Source organism: Equus przewalskii, chromosome 15 (assembly GCF_037783145.1).
Source record: "Equus przewalskii isolate Varuska chromosome 15, EquPr2, whole genome shotgun sequence".
In the NCBI taxonomy this organism is placed as follows: Eukaryota; Metazoa; Chordata; class Mammalia; order Perissodactyla; family Equidae; genus Equus; species Equus przewalskii.
In genome coordinates this window covers 87,457,087-87,465,616 of record NC_091845.1, presented here as the reverse complement: position 1 = coordinate 87,465,616, position 8,530 = coordinate 87,457,087, and the positions used below count along the sequence as shown (strand labels likewise).

General features: G+C 45.9%; 1 long non-coding RNA gene across 1 annotated transcript; it reads left to right on the top strand.

The window, feature by feature from the left end:
- The first annotated feature begins 439 nt into the window (after nucleotides 1-439).
- LOC139076063 (uncharacterized) lies at nucleotides 440-7,837 on the top strand. The gene is made up of 3 exons (XR_011527294.1): nucleotides 440-1,932; nucleotides 6,241-6,925; nucleotides 7,062-7,837. It is a non-coding gene; the product is annotated as an uncharacterized lncRNA (long non-coding RNA).
- Nucleotides 7,838-8,530: the final 693 nt, after the last annotated feature.

Genomic DNA, 8,530 nt, shown 5'->3' with positions numbered 1-8,530 from the left:
TTCTTATTATTAGTGGTGTGTGGTATCCCACTGTATGAATATAGTACAATTTATCCATTCTATTTTTTTTTTTTTTTTTGAGGAAGATTAGGTCTGAGCTAAAATCTGCCAACAATCCTCCTCTTTTTGCTGGGGAAGACCGGCTCAGAGCTAACATCCATGCCCATCTTCCTCTACTTTATATGTGGCACTTATCTATTCTATTTTAGATGGACATCTTGGTTTCGGTTATTACGAATTGAGCTACTATAAATATTTTTTACAAGTCTTTGGTAGGTCCGTGTGCACTCATTTCTGCTGTGTGTGTACCGAAGAGTGAAATTGCTGGATCACAGTGTAGGTGGAGTTTAAGCTTTAGCAGACACTCACACCTGAGCTGGTTTAACCAGGAAGGAATTTATTGCGGGTTATCAGATAGTTCATGGATTCAACGGACAGACAGTCTCTAAGGCTGAGTTTCCAGAGCCACACTGCAGAGTCGGCCTGGGAAGGACTTGTCTGCTCCAGCTGACCTGGAAACATGTTGTCCCTGATGCAACAGAAAGCTTCCGTCATTGCCACCAGCCCTGGAAAGGCCCCTCTGGGCTGAAGCGGAGGATCACCTTGCTGCACCGTGTGGTGGAGGGGATCTGAGAGGCCAACTTCTTCAGAAAAGGACCTTCAGCAAATCATCCCTTTCTAGCCTTGCCTCGCATCTCCTGCTTCAGAAGTACCTGGGGTTTCATAGTCCTGAGACTTAGGGCAAAGCAACAATATGGTGTCTCTTATTTCTACCAGCACAAGCTTCTGCTTCAGTTTTCTCAGGATTTCTAAGTCAGTTACCATCCACCCATCTGCTTGGTAGCTTTCAAAGTTTTGCTGAAGTCTCTTATCTCCTCTTTGTCTTCCTTTCTACTCAGCTTTACTCTCGTAGATTTTGGCCTTTGCTTCATTCCTTTACTGTCATCTGGGCAGGATTCAGGATGAGAATTCTCTGTGTACAGCTCACTATTTTTAAGCCGAAGTCTTCTTATTACATTTCTCAAAATGCTGCTCCAAACTTGTCCTACTCTTTCCAAATCTCTACCTAGTCTGCCCCCAACCCAAGTCTAACAGGTGGTCTCCACTTCTGACAGCTCGGTTTACCTCTCCTTCATCTCAGATCTCAGCAAGATGGTGGTGTACGTAGACTCTGAACTCACCTCCTCCCACGAACACAACCAGGTTACAACTACTCTTGGAAAAGTTACCGTGGAGAGAGAGCTGAAAGCTGGATAAAAAGAACCCCCACAACAAGGGACAGTCCTGACTGAAGTGGAAGAGGCAGAAATTCCTTCTGGAGAATAAAACCACCTTCATGAGCCACAGACCTTCACAGCCAGCCAGGTGGGAGCCACCCTAAGGTACGCAGCCCTCCCTGGAGGAGTGGGGACCTGAGGGCGGCTATGTTACCGCTATAAGCATCCTTCAGACTCAGCACAGCTGAGATGGCTTCGTGGGCTATTAACTGCAGTGGGGGTACCACCAGAAAAGCCATTGGAAGAAAGCTGAAAAACCCAGCTCTCAAAGGGCCCACACACAAATTCACCCGTCTCAAGGAGCAACCTAAAATCTCCAAAAAGAAAGCTGCACAGTGCTTTGGTGAAAAGAGACTCACCTCGTAGGCTTTGGGTGCATCTCGGTGAGAGGTGAGATCTCTCCAGAGACTGAGACACTGGTGGTGGCCATTGTTGTGACCTAGTCCAGGCGTGCTGACACGGATGCTGGCAGTTGCCAATTAAGTTCTTCCCCTGGCCTGTTAGCCCAGGGGTCTGCCCCACCCACTAGAGTGCAGATTTAATCCACTTCAGCCAGGGCAGGCAGCCTGCCCTAGAGACCAGCTCCACCCGACAGCAAGCCCTCAGACTACTTGTCAGCATGCCTAGACTGAGTGTCTTGATCCTCTACAGGCAGGTGAGTGTGTCCACCTCTGTGGAGCAGGGCCTGTGTGAGGACCAGGTGAACTGTGGGGGGCGTTGGAGAGGTGGGGGCCTCGGCAGTGGGGCAACTGGGTACACTCTATGGGGCCGGGAAGTGTGCATGGACCAGGGCTGTGTTGACAGTGTGTGTGCACCTGTCGGGGGTGGAGCTTATCAGAGGCAGAAGACCTGTGCTTCATAACAGCCACAAAGAGGATTGGCCCCACCTTCCAAAGCCTGAAACAATTGGGTGCTTTCGTGCTTAGGGGTCCAACTTCTCTGTACTGTTATCAATTTTAGGATGTGGGGCATTAGGAGGAATAATCTGTCCTTTTCAATACTAATTCTTTTGTTTGTACCTGTATCTTCCTTTGGGCTCTTGTTCATCTCACATATAGCTCTCTTAGCCTGGAATATGCATTCTTGGAGATGGCAGACCCCTGAATCAGTGCCATGTGGATGACTTGGGGTACTGTCTCTTTGAACGTTGTTCCCAGACTGGTCCTTTGGCAGACTGTCTTCTGTTTCCTCAAGTTCCTTGAAGTCATAAATGGCCTTCAGACCATTTTCTTCCAGCCACAATTCACATAATCAGTGGTCAATCCTCTCAGGCTGCAATGGAGTTCGTGAAGCCCTTCTTAATCATCAGTGGCCTGCTTCCAACACTGACTCATCTTTGATCGTTACCCTCTGTTAATTTGACCGTTCCCTTGATGGCATCTGGAACCGTTACAGAACTTTTTATTTTTTCACTGCGAAAGATTCGCCCTGCACTAACATCGGTTGCCAATCTTCCTCTTTTTATGTGAGCTGCCACCACAGCATGGCTACTGACAGACAAGTGGTGTGGTTCCACGCCTGGGAACTGAACCTGGGCTACTGAAGCAGAATGGGCCAAACTTTAACCGCTAGGCCATCAGGGCTGACCCTGCAGAACTTTTATGTTCACACGTAGCATGGTTTTCTTTCTTTCGTTGTGGTGGTTCTAGCCCAGCACACTTTTGTCAGCCATTATTAGTCAACACTGAAGGTCAGCCATTTGTTGTCCTCTGTAATGTAAAATAAATGCCAGAGAGGGAGGTGGCAGTAGACATAAGCCACAACTCAGAATGGAGTGGTAGCTGCAACCACTTAGGTTTTGAAGCATTAGAGCTCACTGGCTAGAAGTCTGCAATAACTCTCAGAACATGGAAAGCTCTGTGTTTTCCATTCTTCTGTAATCAGTTGTGTGTGCACGTGCATGAGCTACACGAGCACATATACACACATGTATGTATATAACTTTTAAGTAAATTGTTTCATTGTAACCTTGGGCTCTGTGGAATAGAGAAGGCAGGAATTACATGTCCTCTTTTCCTCTCCACTGGCTACTTTCCTTTTGCTCTAAAAATGCTCAGATTCTCTTTAGATGTAAATAAACTTCCCATCAACCTTGATTCTTATGTCTTTCTCCTTGTAAAATTCAAACATCTCAAAATAGAAGTTTGTTCTCAATTTCCATATCCCTGGCTCCTTCACTCCTTGGAATTCGCTTTTCGGCTCCGACCACTTCACTTGAAGCACTTTCACCAGTGAACGGACGGCCCCTCCTTCTGGATCCATTGCCATCTCCACAGTGTTGATCCCTTTACCTTTCGGGAGGGTTATCCTCTCTCTCTGTGTGAAAATCTCTCTTCTCTCATTTTCCACTACATTTTTGCATCCTAGTTTCCCTCTTTTTCTCCATCTTTAATGGAAATTTTTCTCCTTGTATTTTCTCTTAAATATAAGTGTTTCTCCAAATCCTGTGTCACCTCTCTTATGTCCTCTGCTCCCTGTCCCTACCTCCATCCTTCGTAAATTTAGCCACACTTCACATTTTTTTCTTCAACCATTACAACTGTGTGAACATCAACATCAGCTGTGATCTCTCTTGGGATCTCCATTTTAGTGTTTTCCAGCGGTCTGATGGCCCTCTCCACTCGAGTGTCATGTCAATCTTTCTATCCTATGCCTCCTCACTCTTTCTTACCTTTCCTGTTTAACCAGTTGTCGAGGTCCTGTGGATTTTACGGTCCAACGTCACTGACTGTCATTTCCTTCTTTCTATCCCTACTGAGCTCTCGGGTTCACCCTCATTGATTTTACTTCAATACGTGGATATGTTTCTTAACTGGCTTTCTTGCCTCCTCCAACAGATGAATTCTAGACAGCTCAGCCAGCTTTACTGCATTAAAACACACATAGGAACTTCCCTTTACCTTGCTGAAAACTCCTATGTTTCAGTTACCATACTTACTGCTTATGTAGTAGAAACCTTGACACAGCTGCTTTAAATAATGCTGTTTCTCTCCAATAATGAGGAGTTAGGAGACAGAGTACTTCCAAGGCTGGCTGATTTAGTTGTTCAGTGATGGATTCGAGAACGTATATCCCTTTTATCTGTCACTCTGCTGTCCTCAGGTTGATCCCCTAATGGTCCTGGAATAGATGGCTGTCTCAGTCCAGTCACACTGTCTGGATATCACAACATCTCGTAGAGGAGCTAAACCTTTCTCTGTGCCTGTCTTTTATTAAAGCGCAATGAACCCTTTCTAAGATTCACCCCCAGCACAATTCTTCTCACATTTTACTGGCTAGGATGGCCTCCAACACGGCTGCCTACAGAGATAGTTAGCAGCCAACTGGCTTAGAACAATCAGGGTTTATCCTCAGATTCCTATGAGATGCATCCTTGTACAAACGGAGTTTTGTTACAAGGAAGAAGAGTGTAATGGATGCTAGATAGGAAACCTCTGCCTCACTCCTTTCCTTTCTCTGCTCCTCCTTACCCTCCTCCTTTCTCTACCATCTCCATTGCTTTCTCTTTCTTCTCATTTTACTTTGGTCTGTTCTTGATAGTGCACCTCTGGTGACATCCAGGTTTGATGAAGTTTCTCATCTATGAAAAGAGTTCCAGAGAGAAGAATAATTCTTTTCTATGGCTCTACAACATATTTTGGTGTTATGTAATAGATTAGCCAGCACTACGTTCTTGTCGTCATCTATAATCTGCAACTCTGTCCTCTATATACTGCAGGGGAACGAGAGAGTAGTAAGACAAGTCTCTCTCAAAGAGTTTATAATTGAGGTGGGCACACGCACTGTTTACAGGTGAAAAGTGTGAACGGACAGTACTCTTAAATGTCCAGGTAAGAGAGGGAAAACCTTGACATATGCAATCCAGTGGACTGTAGCAATATCTGTCCTTTTGGAGTGTCGATAAATGATGGTGAAATTTTTATCAGTGAGACAATGAATTGTCTCTAAACTTCTTAGGGATAAAAGGAAAGAAATTCTAACAGTCTTCCAGAGAAAAGGAGATGTTAGGAGAGTTTTGAGGGGAAAAAAGGGAGTCAAGCAACGTGGCCAGATGACGGCCCATGGGGAAAAAATGGGAAAGTGACTGGTTCCCAATGGCAGGAAGCCCAAATGTGCATTGAGACCAAGGAAATTGAGCTTTCAGTGCTAAGTTGTTCATGTGTCTGCGATTTGAATACCCTCCACCTCTCCCAATCTCAAGGACAGTCTCTTTATGTGTATGTTTTACGGGGAACCAAGGAGTCCCATGAGTGGGAGAATATGGAACAGAAGCGACAGGTAAGGATGGAGAGACAAGAATCAGGTGGGAGATTTCATCAACAGCCAGAAGTCGAAGCCAAGGCATGGCGTTGGGACTCCGAGCCAGAACTGCCCGAGGAGTAATACAGTCTTGGGACCACACTGGCCCCAAATAAGATGCAAGATAAAGAGCTCTGGAAAACTGTATTTACTTCTCAAAGGGTAGAGACCCCTCAGCTGCCGTCTGGGTTGTACATAACAGCACTCAATTAATTGGGAAATAATGAGACCAGGTTAGAGCAGGCATAAAATAAAGCATTCTATAGATTTCATTTGTCTCCTCTTTTGCTTTAACAAATGAGGGGAATATGCTGAAATTAAAAACAAACTAAAAGCACCAGCTTTGGTATTAGGCTGAACTCCCTTCGAGCCTCAGCTCCACCCATGACTCAGTGTGTGGCCTTTGGTACGTTTCCCACCATCAGAGCTTTATTTTCCTCACAAGTAAAGTGATCATGGCAATACCTGCCTTGCAAGGTGTATGGGGCACAGCATCTGGCAGATGGTAAGTTGTGACTGTTGTCGGCGTTATTTCTGCTAATGAGAGAGAACACTCACCGTGCATGCAGGACCCCAGGCACTGCTCACAGCACTTTGCTTAATTGATCTCATTTAATACTTAGAGCGACCCCATAAGGTAAGTGAAAACATCTCTGTTTTTCAGATAAGCAAATGGAGACAAACTGGTTGGCAATCTTCTTAAGGTCATATAGAGGCCAAGTCAGGATTTGAAGCCAGATGGAACCTGTTCTCCCTAACTAGTAAGCTCTGGAAGAGAGTAATAGGTCTGGGGATCATCAGGGTGGACTTCTCAGGTGAGGTGGCTTCAGCTTGGCGTGGAAGGATCTTGAAGGTGTGCTGAGTCATGCTTCATTCCTAAACAACCATAGGGATGCAGGAACACCTGTGGTATGTCAGGATAAGAAGGGAAGCTGAATGAATGGATGAAACTGGGGAAGCATGTGCAAGAAGGTGAGGAGAGTGAGGCCGGACAGGGAGGCGGGACCTCAGGGAAGAGGCTGGCAGGTGCAGTAGAGGCTTGTGGGTACAATAGAGGTTTGTAGGTACAGTGGGTGAGATTGGAGGAAAGCACATTGTTTTGAACTTCTAGAGAATTAACAGGCTGTGAGTTGGGTGAAGCAATTGATTGACTAAAGTCAGCTAAAAAACGGTCCACCACAGACTCTCTGAGGCCAAACCTCAGCGGCTGAGGATTCAGTCCTTGTGCTGTGCAGACAGCTCCTCCTGAGGACTCACATCGGACACAGCATGCAGGCAATCAGCCGGAAGCAATCTAGAGCAGAGGCCAATGGATGCAAGCTTGTCCCACCCACCCCTAACAAGACCAGGTGAGCTCACAGGGTGAGGGGAGAAGAAGGCTGAGAGGCGGGGGAGGAAGGGAGGAGCAGGCCCATGCGAAAAGCTGTGCTCCTCTGGGCTGCAGCTGTGCGTCAGGTCAAAGGAATTCTCCTTTTCTCCATGCAGTTTGGCCATGTTGTCACAGCATTAAGCATCAAGCTGCACACTGACTCCTAACGCTCTGGTTGAAGACTTAGAAGTTACGCATTTGAGCTGAATGAGATGGGCCAGTGTGTGTCATTATCCCCGTTTGTGGAGGTGATTATGGGGCACACCCAGGCTGGTTCGCTGACTTCACACCCTATCTGTGATGGGAGCTCAATTGCACTGGAATGGAACACCGTGTTTCTACTTGTGTTGAAGTTCTCTCTTTATCTGACCGTGTCTCCCATTTGTGTGCTGCAGCCACAGAGCTCAGCACACTTGTGACTGGCCCAAGGAAAGGGCCTGGTCAATCCTCACCGAAGGAGTGAATACCCTACGTTGAAAAGGCGCTGCATAGAAAGTGAATGTGAGGTGCAGCAGAATGAAATGTTCAGCAATGCTCTTGACTTGACCCGCCAGTTGTCTGGTTAAATTTGTGCCGTTGTTCTGTTAGGATTGTTTTCTTTTAAGCTCCCTCTCATCTCTCAATTTTACTTACATACTTGACATTTCTTTCCACCAGATTTGTGCCCTGCCTTTTGCCACGTCGTTTCACCAGCAAATGTCTGTAGACTTGGTACTGTGAACAGTTATAAAACGCAGCAGTAATACTGTGGGGATGGAAGCTGCCTTTTCAGAATGCATCCTGTTTGTGAATCTGACTAGTTATTTAACAAACCATAAAAACAGCTACTATAATCATTAAAGCACAGTCTTTCCTTCTCCTAAAAGAACTGTCTGGAAAAAAGAATTTTAAACCCTCAGATATGTGCTACACTTGTAGGTGGAGGAGACCTTAGGAATAACTCAGTCCTATGACGACAAAGCTTATTTTTTCTCCCCTCTGTGCTAAATTCTGCTCTGAATTATAATTATGAAGCTGATGCTAAGCCAATAAGCCCTTCTTAGCTTACGAGGTTATAGAAAGCGTTGATAAAGTGTTCCAAGATTAAGAACTACATAAAGATTCTCCTTTCCTGAGAATTGCCGCTCGCTCCCTCAAGCTAGTAGGAACAGCATACGTAAGTACAAACTATTTTTCACCCTCATGTGTCTAAAATACAACCTTTAAACACTGAGTTCTTTTCAAAAGTGATCATAGATGACATCATAGACTTGCAAAGTTTCGTTTTCTTTTTACTCTCTCTGACAAGCCATGTGAGTCGTACAATTATTTCCTACGTTGACGACATGCCACCTCAGCCCTTAGAAGCCTCCATTCTTTGGCCACTGCCTGCCGAGCCCCCAGGCCACTACTCGGTCAGCTGTGGCATCTCTTTACTCTTTCTGATGTCCGATCGCAGGGGTTAAACTTCTGCTGAATTCTTTCTTCCATCTGCCCTGCGGCTTCTCTTCCCTCACCCTGTGCTTGTCAGGGAGTCGTGGTCTCCCCATATCCCACCCTCTCTTCTGTTTCCTTTTTCACCACACTGTGAAACGCAGAGCACCTC